Below are 19083 nucleotides of genomic sequence, written 5' to 3' on the forward strand. Positions count from 1 at the left end.
GGACTCGCTTTTTGACAGGGAAATTGACCTCAGGATCGCAATATGGGTTCAGGGAATACCGCTGTGAAGCAATAGGCAGGCAGGACTGTCGTGTGCTGGCGCGCAGCGCGTATAATCTTTCAAGCGAAAACGCGTTCGACAGGAAAAGTACGAGTATGTTCCAAATTTAAAAAGAAAGCATGTAAACGATTTGTTAAACTTCTTTTTACGCCTTTGTATGTAAAATGTTGCACCTTCGAGATAAGTTACTAATCTATTTATTTGCCGTTAAGCAAAACTTCATGATAGTCTGTAACTGTTGAAATCACACCAGACGACAGTGAGATGTCTGCAATAAAGGCATAAACCTGTCAGTATTTGAAGTTACCGTCACGCATATCATCTCTCTCAATCTCTCAGATATTACCGCAAATGTTATCTTATGAAAGATTGTAAATTTCAACTTTATTGGTCTAGAACAGGAGTGGGCAAATTTTTTCATGGCATCTCACAGTGAAACTTTACTATTATTTATTAGAGGGTACAAGCTTCGTGTAAATCAATTAACCTTTTAATGATATTAAAATATGAACTAATGATGGTTGAAATGTCTAGGTCAATTAAATAGTCCAGGCAAACTGGTCAATTAAATTCTTTAGGGCAAAGAATTCGATACAATCATCCACATAAACATGTCAATTGAATAGTAATGGCAAACAGCTCAATTAAACAGTCAGGACCAACGTTACGATTAAATGCTTGCAGGCACGCAGGTAAATTTAATAATCTACGAAACCAGTCAAGTCAATAGTTGAAAAATTCATTTAAATTAAATGCTTGCAGGCACGCATCTAAATTTAATAATCTGCGAAACCAGTCAATTGTCAATAGTTGAAAAAAAATCATTTAAATTAAATGCTTGCAGGCACGCATGTAAATTTAATAATCTACGAAACTAGTCAAGTCAATAGTTACAAAAGTCATTTAAACTAAATGCTTGCAGGTACGCAGGAAAATTTTTAATCCACGAAACCAGTCAAGTCAATAGTTGAAAAAGCATTTAAATTAAATGCTTGCAGGCACGCAGGTACATATGCACGATTGAAGGCATAACCCAATAGCCCCGCCGTACCCCACCTTTAAAGTCGTCGTATCGACCACAGGTGCGAGGAGCAACAGGTGCGTTGCACAGGACATCGGAGCTCGGCACGATGCAATCCTGCGTATTGCTGCTTCATGAAGAGCTCGAAGATTGTTGTTATTCTTAAATTACGATGCTTTGTGAAGAGTTGCAGATTTCCAAGGCACACTATAAGAAAATTTTTGTTGAACTATACACACTTCTTTGTCGTGCACAAAATAAATGTCCTACGCGAAATAGTTGAGTTAAAAATTCCTTATCCGTCCCAGATTGGTAACTTTATAAACAATTTTATTTTGGTAACTTATAAGCAGCTGGCGAATAAGTCCTAGCTTTCTCGGGTGTCAATAAAATTATGACGAAAAATTTAGCATTGCAGTCCTCGGTTCCAATTCGAGGACAAATTAGTATAGGAATTGCGTGGACGGATTATCGTCCACTTCTCACCCACCACAGTATTTCAACAGCTAACACTCAAATATTTTCCAATAATAAGATATATTTTACCGATTTGTTCGCCGAAATCTTCAACATAATAATTCGTGGTCTCCAATTAATTTTATTTTTGCTCTGTCAATTAATACTGAATTATAGAATCACAGGTTAGAAAAAAGTTGCATGTAAGAATTTTAATTCAAGTACACAGGAATATGAGGAATAAATTGCCGTCTGCAATTTATTGCTTACTCATAAATAATTTCAACTGACAGAGATTCGACTGTCTCATCTCGATTTTGGATTTGAAACTTGACATCTCGCTCCGTGATGAAGCTCACTTACATCTCTGTTGTTTGCCACAATTTGACATCATTTTCAATTCACCAATGTTATTTACATATTGTTGCCTTTTGAAAGAAAATGTATACTTGGTATTGGCAGAAAGTTTGGTAAATAAATTTGGTGCAAAACACTTGTAAGTCATGCATTCGTTCTGCGACACACCTCGCACCATGTCGTGACAAATTTCTAAATAAAATTTTGTTATAATTTAAAACATTTCGACGTCTCGTTAGTATCACTCATTTGCGAGGTGTAGAAGTCATCGTTCGCTCTCAATCATTCCAAAAATACCCAATTATTTTTTGAACATTTATTAGATAATATTCACGTCGATCAATATTATTGGAAACTACTTAAAATGGAAGTATTCTGAATCGTGATACAAATATATTTTGACAGTTCAATCTGGTTCAACTTTACAGCCACAAATGGGCTTCTTGTTGCACAAGCACTTAGTCAGGCTATATTTTTCCAAGTGAATATTATCCCAAGTTAGCGTAGGAAACGAAAGATAGGCAACTGTATTGTTTAAAAATTTCCAAATAACACCAAGCGAACTCTGAACGCGGCACTGAGCAAGTGGCACTGTCGGTCGGGGAACGTAACCGCTGACACCTTCCCTCACCACGGTCACGCAGCGACTGACTGAAGCGTGAAAGCCGCAGCAACTACTATCTCAAATCAGCTAGGAGAGCAAGAGCATCTAAGTAGAAGAAGCGACGGAAGGCCTTGATCTCGATGATTGACATCATAAACGCTTGGCATTTGTTAAAAATTGCTAAATTTTTACCAGGAAGACAGTCAAATCTATGGCTCGTTTTTCGTAAATTTAGTTATTAAAAAAACTTATTATGCATGTTTGATTTTTGAAAATTTAAACCCCTACGTTTTGAATGACTGCTTGAACGCGTTTGAATTTCATTAATAAAATTGTTTTTCGATATTTATGTAGCATCGTTTTGTACCCAATCATTATTTATTCACACCACTTACATGATATCATAAATTTCAATCCCACGAACCATTCCTTTTTTTAATTTACTTTGAAATAAATGAACGGCAAGAAACTACTCCGACAAGAAATCTTATGGAGCCGAGCAGCATCGAAGTTTGGTAGGCATAAAATATCACATTCTTGCCATAGACACGCCGCTTGCGATGCGCGCATCGCGAGATCATCTGCGCGGCGCAGGCTTGTAAAAAGCTCGCCAGCCTGCCGCCGTACATCAGTTTTTCTGACCGTGACTGCCCGTGGGGAGGCATGGGATTCTACTCACGCTATGTCAAAACACGGCCAGACCTCGCACATGTTCTTCTGCGAAGCCAGGCGTCATTATGTCATTGCTTTTTAACTCAATAACGATTATATTATTTCACAAGTTCTGTAATGTGATTTGTACGAGTATTAATGATCCTAAAATTACTGTGCTCAATTACTACAAATGTTCAGATTAAGCATTGGGGATAATTTCCGAGTGATACCATTAAAGAGAAACGAAATATCAGCGATTACGTCCAGATCTTCTGGCGCTTATGTTGTATTGATTTTCCAAATCGTTTGAATGTGAATTCATTTTAGTGAATATAGTTCAATTATACTTAGGAAGTGCGCCTCAATTTGCATGTTTTGATCCGTCGCGCAATCGGTGTAGGTTTTCACGCGCCCCTGCGTCAGCGAGCATATGTGGCGCGCGCACCCCATATAAATTCTCCACACTGCGGTCTGGCGTTCAAATCTTAAACGTGGCTGTGAAAGATTTAATATCAGGATGTGATTTGCAGAAGCGGTGCATGGGGTGAGCGCGAACAGCTCGCCCTCTAGTTTCGCTCCAATAATAATAACAATAAAACTAAAAATTTTATAAACATGCAGTTTTGTAGTGATAGTAGTGCGATGTAATTGATAAATACCACTAAACTAAACAAGAGTGTCTCGAATTATTCTGCTTACTGATGTATCTGAGGCAGGAGTTCCCTCTCGTCTCTGGGATTGACGCAAATTTCAGTCAAATATTACTTGCTTTTGCATTACAAACTTCCTGCAGAGGGGCAGATGGGGAAGGATGTTTAGATACGCATAACTTGTGCTAAAACTTAGCCGTGCTTCCTGCCTCTGGCTTATTGCTCGTCTGGGGAGAGTTTAATTATTGCCCGAGCCCTGGCCTCAAATTAACCTTATTCGAAATTATTGTAACTTCATCTTGTCTATTAAGTAAACTTATACAGTCGAATTCTCTGTGACTTGCAAACTCGTGTAGGAAATTATTAATGCCAAAAATTATAAAATATAGATTTTTAAGAATTATAGAAAAGGTTCAGCATAAACGAAAAATCATGTTGTACTAAACATTATTTTAGTTTATTTAAAGTCTATATAACGGAAGTGTCAAACCGATGTGAGTAAATTCGTTAATTGTGCCACGAACAAATAACCTCGATTGAGGTCCACGGTTCGCTTTCATCGATCAGAGTCAGTATTAGTTTGCAAAAGTTCCATTTGTTTAATTTGAGTCCATCCTCACACAAAATTAAGTCCCTCATCAATACAGAGTAATGAAAGTTAAGCAGCCATTATGGTTAATAATTCCATCGTTCGATTAGTTTGTCACACCTGGAAATTTGACCCGTCAGTTCCACCTTGTACGGAAAATTGAGGCAAAATATTACTTGGAAAAATGTCACGTGGTTATAGGCAGGGTACGAAGAGTGCAGCTTGTGTCGCCTCATTAGAGCAGCTGTTGTTGGTTTAGCGCAAAACAAAAGCTGCTGAAGAACGTTGACGTTTTTTAAACGCTTCAAGCGTGCGCACACTAGCGGAGTAGAGGCTTTAAAGACGCGTACGAGATCAATCTATTTATACGTACGTATGTCGGATACGTGCCGTGCTCGTCCAACCGAACGACAGACTTCGATGACGATAGCGATAACATAGCCGAGGCCCTGGGTACAAATCCGCTCAATCTGGGAAATGACAAGAAAAATAGACGTGTCATTTATTTGTTCTGCTTTGGGACTCATTTTTGTAGAAATACCAGAGACCGCGCTAATTCCATTTAGATTTATTTAAGTATTTCACAAGCTTCTATAAAGTTCTTGTTTTTGTGGTAACTACATGAATGAAAACATCGGAGATTTTTGTGCATTTGTGAAAAATTGCACGTTGAATCTGCGTGCTGCGTTTTTTACCTTATAAATTTACGTTATTTCGCCTATATACCACTAGAAATTACAGCTATTATTCAACTTGATTAAACATTACGCATGTTATAGAGACAAAAAGTCATCCCTTCTCATTGCTCACAAATGGCTTAGCTGTCATCTCGACTGTCTTGAAAAACATCTGCATCGGAAGTTCGGCTCCATGACCAGCGTCCTCGTAACTTCTTCATCCTCGAGTCATTACTCTCCCCTTAGATAAATTTGGTTGTGTTTACGCATACATCCATACACTTTGACGCGTTACTCGCATAGCACGCGCTCTTCTCAGTTATGCCGTGACGAGATGAAGTCGTAAAACTGACTTACGATGGCAGTTATTGAGTCGTCCGTATATATATGCCTCGTAGATCCTTCAGAGCGACTCTTGAAGCGAGCTAGTGGATTGTGGAAACAAACTATGACGAGTAAAAATACCATACAACATCTTCATTTCATTGCTGTCTTTGAATGTTTTATTGCCATCCAAAAGGCTTTCAATCAACATCTTTTTATTTGATATCCATTATGCTTTAATGTCAAGTTGAGGCAAATGTTTGTTGACTGATAGAAATTTTATTTTGAATGCTTGTGTTATGCATGCCAATATACACCATTGAATATCATACTACCTCTATTCCTCTGAATTCGTATAAATAATCAATTAATCGATAACATGTAATTCCTAAATTCTCGCGTAAGATATATCTAAGCCTATCAGTTTGTGTTTGAGGCCTGCATGGCACCACTTATACGCATAGAGGCTGTACGTTCGAGCGCATATCTACTATGCTTATCGTGTTGGGATATCATATCTCGATCTGAAATTTCAGTCTTAATGTGGGAAGTGGAAAAGATCGGAAGAAACTGAAGAAAGGATTTGAACAAAAATTTAAATTTGATATTGCAATTGTGAATATAATTCCATTTAATAAACATAAGTTTTTCATATTTTACAAAGAGAGTAAAATGGGAGTCCTGTTTTCTAAATTTGTGTCTGAATGAATCTTCATTTACTTGGATTTACTTGGAATGCATAAACTTTGTTATTATTAACGAGATACAGGATTTTGGAAATGACGGATTGAAATTCCCAAATTGGAGTAATTATCCAATTGCTCCAACGCTAAGTTACTATTATGAGTCAAAGTAAACTAAGAGCTGCTTCTCAACATGACTCACCGATAAAATAACTAGCGCAATCAATAATTTCTCTCATAGAATTTATTGCATGTTTGACTATTTTGCTCGCAAGATCCATCCCTGCCGAAATAATTAAGGGGCTAGAGTCGTAGAGTCGTACCCTGCAATAACTTTTCGACGTCAACACGAGCATCTGTATAGAAGACGTTCCTTTCAGGATACGACGTAAACGACACTGAAGGATATTTCAAGAATGAAAGTTGTGTAACTTCTCCAATAATTTGGTGACATTCTTTGTCATGTATGAGAGAGAGATAGGCATAATTAATAGGTCGTTAATCCGCTATAGACTCTTCCTATTCAGAGTATACATGCATCATCCATTATCAAAAACAATTGTTCTCAAAATCGGGTTCAAAATAATAACTGTCGGGATAGGTAATGCTTAAAATATTTATCATCAACATAAAGTTTAAGATAATGGTCACCATGCAAAATCGAATATTAGGAATTACATTATTTTGTATTTTTTTGTAATTACATTATTTTGTACTACGTAAGTTTATCCCATATCTCTGTATAAAGATAAGAGGTCATGAGAGGGCATGATCCAAGATTTGCATAGGGACATGTGGTCTATATCGTGTTATAAGGGCGTGTTATAATCTCCGTTCACAAAGATTACGCCATCATTGAATGAAAATTTGATTAGGTTTGAACCCTTGTTACCCACCGGAAATCGCCGTCTAGCATAGCTCCTCTCTAGGAAATCTTTGATGGAAATAGCATATATATGACCGCTTAATGGCCAGACATCGGCTGCTTGTATCTGTTCCTAAACTGTACGTGCAGTTACTGCTAGTATGATGCTGAAGGCTGCGCATATACTATAGGCAAAAAGTAGCGCACTGCCTCAAGTGATTTTCTCAGTCGCCTTCAGAAGGCGCGCAGTCTACCCCACATGGGCTCAGGAAGCCGCAAAACACCTGCAGTTGCCCCCAGTCCATGCTGTGGGGCGAAGGCGTCAACCAACAAGAGATGGGCGATATCCGCTTCAGTTATTCCTTACAAGGCTTTGCCGCTCCTTTAAAATACATGAAAAACCTGTAATCAATATTGTCGGGTGTCACTCAGGAGGTGGTCGACCGTCATGACGAGACGCTCTGATTTGCGGGCGGTGAAATGCCCTTTTCATTATTTAGATGCTACTATACATGAACAAAGCTGAGCATTGCCAACTTTTTAATGAAATATTTTTCGTACCGCACAAGAAAGTGTGATTACTCTGAATATGTTTCTTAATTTCTATGTTTTGGTGAATAAATTTAATATACATTTATTGAAATTTTGTGAAAAAGGCTCAAAATTCGCCATTGGTGTAAAAAGTAAGATCTGGCATCTATGTGGATGTAAGCGAACCATGTTGCTTGTATAGGGTAGTTCAAGCGTATATGGTTTGCATGCCTTTATACTGTCAAACTTCGCAACTGAAGTGCATTATATCTTAATATATAAATAATTTAGTTTACCTTAAAATTATCTCGAGCGTAATGTTTGGCGTAGTCGAATCCCTAACTGATCAGTAAATATTTACGATATCTGCATTCATTCTTTCATACATGTACTGTAGAATAACTCGCAACTTTTGACGTAACGTGGCAAGCATAACAAAATACAGTCTGTAGCCATAATAGTTTTGCTACAATTAAAGACACTCACGCTTTACTCTGTGCCAGGCACTTACCGAAATCTACAGCGAGTTCCGTCATTGTGTGCATGCCTATAGCAATACTTTATCCAGGATCCGTATTCATTATTATATTACGTCATCAATAAATACCAAAGTGTGTATGAATATTTATTCCTGTCACATCAATAATTGGGCATACGCGTTTACGGTCCGAAATTTTTAAACTTATTGCGAGTTGAAATGAAGTTTTTTACCAAGCGAGTGAGAGCACAACTCTGGAAGATCATTTAAGCAAAACTTCTGACTGATAATATCAAAACGGAAAATTCATTCGTGTGAAGTGAATAAAACGCTATTAATTAATTTAATCAGTGCGTAGTTTTAATTCGTGGCATATGGTTACGGTATTATTGCAGCTACTATTGTTATTCGTCGCTGGCAATTATTTCATAACATAAATTCAAGTTTTATGCACTATGGTATTGAAACACAATTTTCGTTTGTGTCATAGAACATATAACGTAAGAAATGTTCTTGTCTAAGCTCGTGTCTGACTGGGACCCTGCAACATCCTCTTTATTACATCAGAAACATCGCCCGTAGCTGAGACGATATAGGATTACACGTAGGAAGTTAGGCTGAGCATAAGACTCCCTCAGATGTAGCTCCTCGTCAAACATATTAACTCTTGCAGAGCTTTATTTTTGGCGTCATGCACGGGCATCCCATACACTGTAGCTTCATTCATTTCAAGCCCACCAGCTTAACTCACGATTTCTTCACCATTCATCAGACTTGCCAGCCAGGCCCTGAGAGCAGTCCTGCGAATGATGAGTGCTGTATGGGGGGCGCATAACTGACAAAAGGAGTCTGTTCCAAATGTAAAGTCGTACTTGCTTTTTGATTTCAGAAACATAATTTTTATATGTTGTCAAGGTATTTATTACTTGTGATAAACATTTTCGTCACGTGCAGCTATCTAGCTTTTGGGATTCAATGGCATTTATGTGTTAATTTAATTTTTTTTGTCGCGAACTACCAAAAGATGACTTTAACATTGCACTGATTGCCGTTCGATTAAAATTATTGGAGCTCGTTGACTTGAGAAATTGAGTTCTATACAAATTTAGTTCTTCTAATCGTAGACATTCTAAAAGTTGGAGATTTGTCAACCAAAAATCTAGCACATAGAGTGCTGAAGTTGGGTTTTTTATTGAAAATAAATGCAACTCATTATAAGCTTCCAATTTATACACAGGCTCCAATTTAATGTCTCATAAATGGTAATGGTAGTAAAAGTTTGAACAATAAAGAGCAAATATTATTTCTATCGTTCATCAAGTCTCCGGCTTGAATTTTTACAGTTTTTGTCTTTCAAACATTGTCTCAGTACAAATAAAATTCGTTTCCGGTAAATACAAATATCCTCTCGTATGATTTTTCTTACCGGCTTCCATTTGATTGATTTACATCATTAGAAATTCAAATTTCAGTATTTGTCTAAGCTGTAAATTCTGATTCCCGCAAGATCAGCAAATTAGGCTTCCTGTTATGACGCCAGCTAGCATACAACCGCTTGACGAGGCGCGGTTAAACGAAGGCATCCCAACGCCGGCGTCTGCAGCCTATAGCTGGCCGAGGCCGGTGATATATATAACCTCTTGAATGTTTCTGAAATTATTGGTGGGGACGTGTGGTATACATAATGGAAGAAAATAACACATTATCTTCATTTCAATGTAATTCAGCCAGGTTATCACATAGGTCATGGAAATTAATAGGAGAGAATAGGTTGAAAATATTTATCAAAAATAACTTGTTAGACCACTTTCAATGAGCTGTCTTTTAATTAAGTGAAATGAACCTGTTACAGAAAAGACACATTTTTTTGTTAGAAAGTAACATGAACTAATTTCACTTTTTGAAATTAGTATAACGTGAATAAAATATCGGTTCTCTCTTATAAGAAATTTACCCACGTACTGATAAACTCAGCACACTGTACATTCATTGTATAGGTCAATTGTCACGTTTGCTTAACAATGAAACTGAAATGAAATTCTCTACGTAATTCGTAAACGACCCTCAACTTATAGCAACGCCAACGATGGCAGTGAATACTTACTTTAAAAAATACTTGAAAGGTCAGTCCTATGTGTAAAGTGAATACTTACTTACTTGTTTAAGTGAATACTTACTTGAAAGATCAGTCCTTATGTTGATATTTGTATATACAGAGATCCACATTATGATTATTGTGGAGTCGAAATTATATCGCAACTCAACTCTGTGCACGACGATATTATGGCTGGGTTTATATCAGGCCATTATCAGAGCAAATTAACGTGCATTATAACGCTGTGCGTCAAATCCGGCATCAGGATGAGTGGCTTTGCGCTCCTGATTAGCTTGGATGTTGGCCAAACGAAACATGTCTTGACATCTGCAAATCACATTTCTCGTTGCATAAATATTGATTCGATATTACTATATAATCAAATCAAATTGTTCATCGACGTGTGAGCTTAATTTGCAGAGAAGTAAACTTGCAAATAGTATAAAAATCAAATTGTTCATCGACGTGTGACATTAGGTTGCAGAGAAGTAAACTTGCAAATAGTATAAAATACGTAGTTATTGATGGATCAATACCGTAACGACAACAGAACCATCGTTATTTGACAGTCATACGATCTCAATGTGCTGGAATGCCCATCTTTTAGGAGTATCGCATTAATTCGATAACGTACCGTGCTTCATGCGCTGGATCCTATTCCAGGATTATCAACATTCAGCGTTGCGGCTGTATAATTAAAAAAAATTAGTTGTAAAATAAAAAATATAAATTTAGTTGGAAAATAAGCATAGAATTGTTACATAAAACATTGAACTTAACAACTTAACAAATCTTTCATAAGGTGAATAACGACTGCAGAACAATCGTTATTTGACAGTCGTGCGTGAATCAGAGTGAATTAAAGAGGCATCGAAAATTACCTACAATTAAGAAACAGCCAGGAATCTCATGCTAGGGTATTTTGGTGTCGTTTTTTTTTTTTTGCCTTGAGTGTTTGCAAACTTCCTGTACTTTTAGCCAAGACTTTACTGCCAAAATAAAACCAGAAACCGAAGACTAGAAGCCAAGAGATTTCAAACCTGGTTCTGATCTCTTGCATGGTTCTGATCTCTTGGTTCTGATCTCCTGGTTCTTATCACTTGATTCTAATTTCTTGGTTCTGATCGCTTGTTTCTGACCTCAAAGTTCGGATCTCTTAATTGGTTTTGATCTCAAAGTTCTGATCTCTTGGTTCTGATCTCTAGATTCTGATCTCTGGGTTCTGATTTCTTGGTTCTGATCTCTCGGATCTGATCTCTTGGTTCTGATCTCAAGGTTTTGCTCTCTTGGTTCTGATCTCAAAGTTCTGATCGATCCCAAATTTCTTCTCACATTTTACAAGTCCCCTAGGCCAGCCTTACGAGTACGTTCACAGTCAAGACCCTGTATGTAAATTTATACTAATACTATACTGATAAGATATATTTTACCGGCGTGAAATCGATCTACGACAGCTGCTCATTAGTTTTCAATTTTAGCTCAAGTTAAATTTAATTATCTTTAAAACATATAGATTCATTATGAAGTTTTGGAAATTTATTTACCTCAAAAAATTGAATTTGATGTTCAGGAAGCACAATTTGAAATAATTACTGACGGTAAATATTGACCACCGCGTAAAATATGATGAGCATTACTATGCATATTTTGGTCAGAAAATTTGGGTATGCCTGGGGTGAGCAAACTAAGCCCGCGGACATCCTGCACGTTATGAGGTCCAAGTACATGTACAAGCTGCCATTCTACCTTTTTTAATGTGTTATTCTAATTTTCGTCTCCAATGTTTAACTTTACTGTTTTTAATTCAAGCCAGGAGTTAATCAATTGTTTAGAAAGACAGCAGAGTGCGTCTGTCAGACATCACGTTCATCTGTATTATTAATAGTTGATAGTTTAATGCGCGGTATTGTTTGAATAATACGTAAATAATATTTGTAATAGGCACGCTGAACAATCGATTTTTCATCAAGGCACTCGCATAAACTCCATATTGTGTTTATCTCATTTTCCACTTAATTCACAACCTTCGCTAATTATCAACGATTTTTCATAGGCCTAATTATGTTGATAACAACTGTTATTTACTTGATTATTTTGGTGTCACCTAACCTAACCTTCCTAGCAACTTGTTAAATTTGTATAATACCAAGAGTACCTTAATTCTGGTCATCTTTATTCAACTATTTCATGTTGCTCAAAATAAAGCAGCTGTTGTTCTGAAGAACGAAGCACAAACTTCAAGACAATTTTGCCGTTTTTTCTGCGAAATGTTCTTAAACCTATCAACTAATTACCGTTTTAAATAAGGTATAAAAGAATAAACTGTGGAATAGGTATGTCTAAACAAATCGTATTAGATAAGATATAAAGGAATGCACTGTAGAATTGGTATCTCTAAAGATATCGTAATAAATAAGATATAAAGGAATGCACTGTAGAATAGCTATGTCTAAAGATATCGTATTAGATAAGATATAAAGGAATGCACTGTAGAATAGGTATGTCTAAAGATATCGTATTAAATAAGGTATAAAGGAATGCATAGTACAATATACGTATGTGTACACCGATGTCTTTGCTAGCCATCTTCTCTTACAACTCATTTAACTCAGTTGAAGTCAAGGACGGTAACAGCGTCTTACTGAACCTCTCTGCATTCATCCTAAATTGGCGTGCTTACATATAATCCTGCCACTTATTCCACGAGCTGCATGATAATCGTAAGAATGTGCTATTTGCATGGCTGGGAGATTCTTGAGTCCTAGCGGACTTGTTTGTTTTTATAACAGTAAAATGATCGGTGAAAATCTGTGGGACAATTAGTCTGTGGTACCGATTCAGTTTGTATTTACGCACTAGACAAAAAATACTATTTAAATTTATTCAGCGCTTATTTAGCTTATTTATTGCAACTATCATAAACTTGTGTGAATATTTTTATGAAACATTACACTAAATGGCAGCAAATTTCTGGAGCTGGTATAGTCTACGGATGCGACTCCTTCATTGAGCTTGAGGTGCCAGAGCAGCACAGCTGAGGCTCTGATTCAATCGTCCACATATAAACGGCACAACAAAAGCTATTACTGGACATCCTGCCCAGCCTCCTCCTGCACCTGTTGCATCTGTTCTTCATACATTCTAGTACAGAATAAATATCAAACTTAGACTCTCTTTTTAAGTAAATGGTCAGGTTCATGATGTTTAAAAGAAATGCTTTTAAAATGAAAATGCTGCAACATAAATATTATTATACGAGCGTGTATCAATAATTCGTTTGATATTAATAACTGATGTTGGAATTGAATTTTACGATTGTAAAAACTATTTGGCGCTCTTCGTTCATCAGTCATTTTATTTTCATCTCCTCTCTATTAAGTTTAAATTATTAAAAGCAACTAAGTATTTTAGGAGAGACAGATGTGCCTTTCAATTGAAAGTTTTTGTATCACCGCCAAACACACAATCAAAATAAATCGTTTTACGAAAATAATTGATCGTTTCCTATACTATGCGGTGGCTTAAAAGAAATAAAGCGATAGCAATAAGACTATAGAAATTCCCCATTACAGCCTAAGCATCAACCCGACCGAAACTACATGGCAGGTTTCCTGTGCCATTACAATCGTCAGCCTCCGTACATTTCCTGTGACTCGATAGCAGCTGCCAAATAACGATTCACGCTATTCCCACCTTTCTCCCGCCTCGATCTCACCACAATTGCCTGCGCATCCACGCTACGGAGGGCATCAGAAAGTGGGCCAACTCATGCGCTCATGCCGTGATTTTGATGTCACTCTAAATCTTAAACTGTCATCCATCAGGTTACATGCACATTAAAGGGAAACGCGAGAACCCAAGTAGTGAGCAAATCTTACGGTAATTGAAGATATTGCCGCTGAAATTTGGAGACCGTGTTTTGTGGCGAAACCTCTTACAGTTGGCTGCAATCTTGAGATAATCAATGCAGGTCTGGCGCAGATTGCAAGTATTCGAACATGACAAGCTAACGACTCAGGTTTGAGAAATTTCAGTAAATGGGGGAATTTCGAAATTGATAAATCTTAGTCGGAGACGAAGCTTTCTAACGCGTTCCACCAATCATTCTTGCTAATTCACGTATGCAATTTTGTCATTACTTAGATTTTATGTTGACTTCAATGGTAGAAATTGATGAGTTTCCATGCATCGGTTGTCCAAAAGTCTAAATAAGATTAAATTTATCGATTGTGCTGCAGTAAGCATAATTTAAAAACAATAAATTTCAGTTTTATTTGAGGTATTTTTTTTCTGCTTAAGAAAATTATTTTTTTAGACAAGGCTAAGTTTCAAGGTTTTAGTTCTATTTTGCCCGAGCGTGAAAGTTATATTTAACCGGCAGCAGGTTAAATTCAATGGCACCATTTACATTTAACTACATTATTATTACTACGCGATCTTGAAATCCGTTTCTCTTTCTCGTGATTGCAGTTTCATTTAAGCCAACTCAGTGTAAATTCCGTTTAACTAATATTTTAAAAATGTTATTTTTATTACTAGGTAATTGTTACTTTTTCTTACTCACCGTCACTAGTCTCCACTCTTAATGACTCATCTTGACACCCTGCTACTCTCTTGCACATCTTCTATGATTCTGTTCCTCATCAACGTCGCCCTGACTGCTCAGGTCTTCCGTCAAGCGCCATTTGTTTCCGGTGCGTGGGGCGCACGCATCTCGTCGGTAATCTGAGCACATTTAGCTCCTTCAAATTGCCTGCTCTGAACCAACTCCGTTTGACGATCCCAGGAAATCTAACGGGGCTTCAGCTGCTCCAGCAATTCAGACAGACGTTCCTCTCGCATCCTGGATGGAGGAGGCTGAGGGGCCGGCAAGAAGGAACTGGTGATAATCTCGGGAGCAAGGTCAGGTCGGCCGCACGCGACCTGCATCATTCTCAGGATCCGGTTATGAAATGGCCGGTAACCGAACACTGGGCACGCGCTGTTATTGTCTGAGCGTCGTTCATAAAAAAAGCTTAGTTTTATCTCCTAAAAGATCGTTTATTTTGCGCTGAAAAATGCAAAAAACGATATGATTTAAATACCGTGTGCCATGTTGTCGTCAAAATTTCTTTGAGATTTTAATGGCAAGTAGTTTACTCTTAAAAACAAATGTAATTGTATATTTTAAACCGATAGTTTTATTAGACATTAAAAGATACTCTTCCCCTTGGAAATGATCTGATTTTATATGGGTTCTTCTAACACCTGGACACAGCTCTTTCGAGGCTAGAAACACGCCCTGCGCGCATCTGCTTGCTGCTACAATGTGAACTTCCCTGCATGGCGCGAGGGGCAACAAGTGATCAGGAAGCAATACTCGATCGTGTCACGCCATCAGCCACCGTTGATGGTGTGATTGGCTTCACAGGCTTGGGCAACAGCTAAAGCAATAACGTGTCGACAGGGGGGCAGCAGTACAGGCGTGTTTGCAATCAATCACGACGTTTTAACCATCTGTTCTGAACACTGATAGGACCTCGCTATTTCAGAAGATATTGTGAAAGATGAAGGTAGGCGCAAATTATTTGGCTCATTATCCTTAGTGATTACAGCCGACTTATTCACTGTCCATGTAGAACTGGCTTAGAAAATATTTGTGCGCTCTGCTCATCTTAAAAGAAAAATATCCTGTATCATGTCAATCACATCTGTATCCCTCATGTTTAGTTATCCTAAAACCAGTGTTACGTTTAACAGGTTTTAACATGGAAGCGATCTGCCGGATGATTGCTGTGACGGTGTAACCCAAGATCCAGAGATGTTCGCTCCACACCACACTGCCGTGACCTCGTAGTCGAGACCTTAGGAGCTTAGGAACGCGACGTCTTTGTGGTCCCAACCTGTTAATTTCGTTCGTTAGGAGTTGCCAATTTGAGCGTAAGACGCGGAGTGGCTTGAGACGTGACGTGTTCAGCGTAACTAGTGCGATGTAAAATGGGCAGTGACAGAGAAACTGCGATTGTAAAATGGGTAGTGAATGTCAGTGTATATAGAAATAACAGTGTTAAGTAAAATGAACTAATAACTTAATTGTCTAAGCAGAGTATTCAAGGAATGACGCTGTGGAAACACAAATATGGGAACAGTAATGACTACCTTTACGAAATTTGTGTGCGCCGTTTTGCTGTGCTGTTAGAATTGCATCTCATATTGCAATCAATGCAATGAACTTCCCTTGCCAGAGATCAGGCTGGTAGGTGCCTCTGACACCACAAGTCATCAACCCAACTATACTAACCACGGCAATGAGGTGTGACACCGGTGTGACGAAGTTCCTGGCATTCTTGTCTTCTAAAAATAATTGATCTCCGCGCATGATTTATGATTACTCCAACTCTTGCTGGTCGGTAACTTGTGTAGCATTCTCAGCAAACCAGCCATTCAGCATCTAAAAACAATTCTCTATCACTTGTTAATCTCTTTTACTTCGACTTTCCTCACAGGCCCGTTAGCTCCTGCAAAAAATGCCAAAAAACCTCTAATTTGTTCATTTGGTTTTGCGCCGCTAATTCAATGATTGGCCAGAGCTTCTATGTATGTAGCTGCATTTAAATGGATAAGAAGACGCTCCAATCTGACAAGAGGTCACAGGTGAGGTCAACAGGAAGGTAACGGAGCTGAAGATGTATTGTATATATAGTGCACTTATTTCTATATTTACTTTTTATGATAGATTGTGGCGATCTCCTGATCCTGGGTCTCTCCTCCACATGTCATGAAGCCTTTAGGCAGCACAAATCTGATTCGTTTTATAATTTGAAGGTTTTTACTCGTCAATATTTAAACTAGTTAGTTGAAAATAAATAAGTGCGCCTAATTGAATTAGGCGGGTCAAACGGAACGAGCCTTGAGCTATCGTATCGATTTGAGTCTTCAAAAACCTTGAAAGTTTTTCGTCTTCCTACGATCAAATGACTGCGACCTCAGGCAATGATGGTGCAGCTTGAATTGCATTTTCAGAGAAGAGTAGTCTCCGTAATTGGATTGTTATCAGCTAGCATTTTATTTCGTACGTAATTGTACTAAATTACAAAATTTCCAGCCAATTCTTCGTATTTCTTTCAAGTTTTACTTTCTGAACTATTATGAATTTTGATGTCTAAACGATGATGAATTTTAAAGTGTCTAAACCACACAAGCATCTCGTAATTGCCTCATTTACAAGCTCTGATAGCATAATGAGTTTGGCCTTATCCACTTCCTAACAACCAAGCTACTCACAAGACACCGTACTGCTTGTGCGTGTCGTGTACTAACTCTGATGACATAGCACAGCAGAACTACTACTACGTCATTTTGCCTATGTCCTCCAGTATCACATGATTAATCAGAATACCGCGATGCTGGTGCAGTTTAGTACAACTAATCTTTTATATTTGGATTAAAATAACTAGCTAGGCAGATAAAATCCTAATGAAATTTAATTTCAAGGAAGCTTTAAACGAAATCGCATACTTCCAGTGAAATAGGTTAAAATATTAATAAATTACTATCTAGAGACTGATAACGACGGCAGAAATATCATCGCTGGTCATTTACTCTTCACCGAAAGTTTTATTTCCACTTAGAAATTTTCTGTCAAGGTTATGTCCATTGGTGTCAATGTTGTATTTATCCATAGGTGGGTATACTCATGGGTATACTATTGAAGTTACCATCAACAAACAAGACGGGAGAGGCATTGTATCAAACATCCTAATTCGTGAACAGAATATGGGAACTCTGGATTGCTATGTTCCGTTGAATAAATCCATTTATTCAAAATTGTCACTTTCCTCGTGTATATTTTTAAGTAAAAAGCAACGTGCGATGACTTCATAGACATCGTGTCTATGACGGCATCAGTAAGACATGTTTGTTGAGCATTGTTTGTGGTCTCTGGAAGACCTGACCTGAGAGACTAAATTGCTTGGATTTTGTCTAACAAACCGGATTGGTTGTTAGATAATTTAGTCGTTTTCTCTGCACAAGCCTGGTATTAAAGCGAGCAAGAAGCTCGTGAACAGCGAGAACGATCATGCACAGCTTCCTTCAGGACTAATAACGCTTGTATTCAACAAGGAACGATCAACTATAACAGGAAAGACGATATCTTTAATCTGATGGGAATGATGACTTAGTGATAATCAACAATGGCTAATAACAAGCTTATGTGCAATTGTTATTATTATCGAAATTAAAGTTTCTCTGGATAAAAAACTGATAACGAGTAAAGCCTCATAAGTCGTTGCTCCTCAAGAATAAACTTACGATTCTGTATCACCTTGAACATGAGCCATTTTACAAGCATTATAGCAACATAGTCTTGTGCGTTACAAAATGTACAGGCTCTAAAATAATTGGTCTCAACTCACCTTATCTTATCTGATATAATCCAAAAGAAACACACTTTCTGGATGAGCTTTGAATGATTTTGATACATTTTGTTAAGTTTGCAAAGCACAGGATCGCTACATCAACTGCTCTACTTTGGGTCTTATCAATAAATGAAATGAAATCAGGAACTAGATGATCAATAAATTAACATGTCTAATGGTAGAATTATATACGCTGATCTCAATTCAGTACATTTTTAACCTTTCAGCTTCAATCACTCACTTTTCTAGCGATCGTTCCCTCTACTAAAATGGAGAAGACGGTAAAAATTTAGTAGCGTGTAGACGAGGCGCATTCCTCAGGTCTTCAGGATGTCGTCCTCCGAGCAACAAGGTTGCCGTAGTCTCTTCCTTTAATTTGCTGGGCGAGCGGCGGTCGGGCCCTGACTCCGCAGTTACCGTTAAATTAGAATAAAGTGCATAATTTCTCAGCGTATGATATGGCACAATTAAATCATAATCATTAATGGCAGCGCATGAGTGAGCTGCCGAAAGTTTTGTGCAAATCAGTCGTTTTGCGTCGTTGTATGGGGGCGGTGTTACTGACATAACTAATATGCATCTTCATTAAATCTCTTAATTAAACAAATTAAAATATCGTTACGTTAATCCACAGAATCAA

The 19083-nt window shown here is 37.7% G+C and overlaps 1 protein-coding gene across 1 annotated transcript in view; it reads right to left on the minus strand.

Moving 5' to 3' along the window:
• LOC108673457 (mucin-5AC) overlaps window positions 1-2514 on the minus strand; it is a 32514-nt gene extending 30000 nt beyond the window's left edge. The window contains exon 1 of the mRNA XM_018161297.2: window positions 1117-2514. The gene's annotated coding sequence lies outside the window, so the exon portion shown is untranslated. The remainder of the gene's footprint in view (window positions 1-1116) is intronic.
• Window positions 2515-19083: the final 16569 nt, after the last annotated feature.

This window comes from Hyalella azteca, unplaced genomic scaffold (assembly GCF_000764305.2).
Source record: "Hyalella azteca isolate HAZT.00-mixed unplaced genomic scaffold, Hazt_2.0.2 contig10279, whole genome shotgun sequence".
Lineage (NCBI taxonomy): Eukaryota > Metazoa > Arthropoda > Malacostraca > Amphipoda > Hyalellidae > Hyalella > Hyalella azteca.